Raw genomic sequence first — 1,805 nt, 5'->3', positions numbered from 1 at the left:
AATCGTGATCATGGGGTTGCAACGAATTTATTATGGAATTCTTTAGTTAATTGTTTAATACTTTAGTGTGTGATGATTGCATGATATCTAGTATTGGTTGTGCGTATTCGTCTTATGTGCGTCGTGAACATATAAGATAGGGTGTTAATCTCTTGTGAAGCGACGATGGATCTTGAGATTTAGAACTTGCCATGCTAGCATAGGTTCATGTAAGTTGTGCATGATTAGTGGGTAACTCTAACAGTTTTATTTGCCCTATGTAATCAAAAGGGATAACTTGTGCTTAAATCGTTGTGTTGTCAATTTCTGTAGACATATAGGAACTCAACATAATTGATGACTATTCAACTTCTATCTTAATTGTGGATGATTGGTAGAATGGTATTAGTACAATGAAAGTTGGCTTTTATCAGTTTCGTGTTATTCGATTAATGTCATCACTGTCACATGCTAAAGGTAATAACAATGGCTATAGAAGGAATTAATAATGAAGTTGTGATCTCATGAGTGTTTTATTATTAATAAATTGAATTGTTAGTTAAGTGGTTAATTAAGTAGTTAATTATAGTTAATATTTAATCAACAATTTTAAGTGTTATTATCTTGACATTGAGAAGTAGTCATACATTGGTGAGTGAGTTTAATTAGACACAAACTTAGTCTGAGTCTCTGAGGGAACGAACTAGAAAGTATTCTATATTACTTGCGAACGCGTATACTTGCGTGAATATTAGTGCGTGATTTCGCCCTAACAAGTTTTTGGCGCCGCTGCCGGGGACTCGGCGTATTTTTATTTAGTTTATGTACTTACCATCATTGGTCATTAGGACTCAGTGATTAGGACGTAGTAGTTGCTTACTCTTTTCGGTTGTGTTTTAGGTACTTTAGCAAGCGTTTATGCAAACTCGTTCTCGTGCTCGCAAGAGGACCTTAGATACAGCTGAGGAGAAAGACGAAGTTCTTGATACTCCGGAGAAGTTAGATTTTGAGGATTCGGATTCAGGAACTGAGCAGAAAGAACCAGTAAACATGGGAGATCGTATTATTCAAGCTGATCCAGCTCTTATGGATTTTCTCGGCCTAAAATTGATGACATTCAGTCAAGCATCCTTCATCCGGCTATTCAAGCTAACACCTTTGAAATCAAGCCGGGCACTATTCAGATGGTGCAGAATTCTGTTTCTTTTGGAGGAGCGGCAACTGAAGACCCCAACATGCACATAAGGAATTTTGTCGAGATCTGCAGCACTTTTAAGTATAATGGCATGACTGATGAGGCTATCAAGTTGAGGCTTTTTCCATTCTCACTGAGGGATAAGGCTAAAGACTGGTTACATTCTGAACCAGCTGGGTCCATCACTACGTGGCAAGATCTTGCGCAAAAGTTTCTGGTGAAGTTTTATCCAATGGCAAAGACTACTGCTATGAGGAGTGCTCTTACTCAGTTTGCGCAGCAACCTACAGAATCTATGTGCGAGGCTTGGGAACGCTACAAGGAAATGTTGAGAAAATGTCCACATCATGGAATGCCGGATTGGATGGTAATCACTGGTTTTTATAATGGTTTGGGGGCCCAATCTCGGCCCATGCTCGATGCAGCAGCTGGAGGCGCCTTATGGGCTAAAAGCTATACTGAGGCGTATAATCTTATAGAGACAATGGCTGCAAATGAGCATCAAAACCCAACTCAGAGGATGACGTCAGGCAAGGTAGCAGGTATTCTGGAAGTTGATGCAGCCACCGCTATTGCAGCCCAGCTCCAAGCGCTATCAATGAAGGTTGATTCTTTGGCTACGTATGGAGTT

The 1,805-nt window shown here is 39.9% G+C and overlaps 1 non-coding gene across 1 annotated transcript; it reads right to left on the bottom strand.

Annotated features, from left to right (window-relative positions):
• Positions 1 to 1,421: 1,421 nt before the first annotated feature.
• LOC141687832 (small nucleolar RNA R71) lies at positions 1,422 to 1,528 on the bottom strand. The gene has a single exon (XR_012561313.1). It is a non-coding gene; the product is annotated as a small nucleolar RNA R71 (small nucleolar RNA).
• Between the last annotated feature and the right edge of the window lie 277 nt (positions 1,529 to 1,805).

Source organism: Apium graveolens, chromosome 9 (assembly GCF_009905375.1).
Source record: "Apium graveolens cultivar Ventura chromosome 9, ASM990537v1, whole genome shotgun sequence".
Lineage (NCBI taxonomy): Eukaryota > Viridiplantae > Streptophyta > Magnoliopsida > Apiales > Apiaceae > Apium > Apium graveolens.
This window is presented reverse-complemented; position numbering and strand designations above follow the sequence as displayed.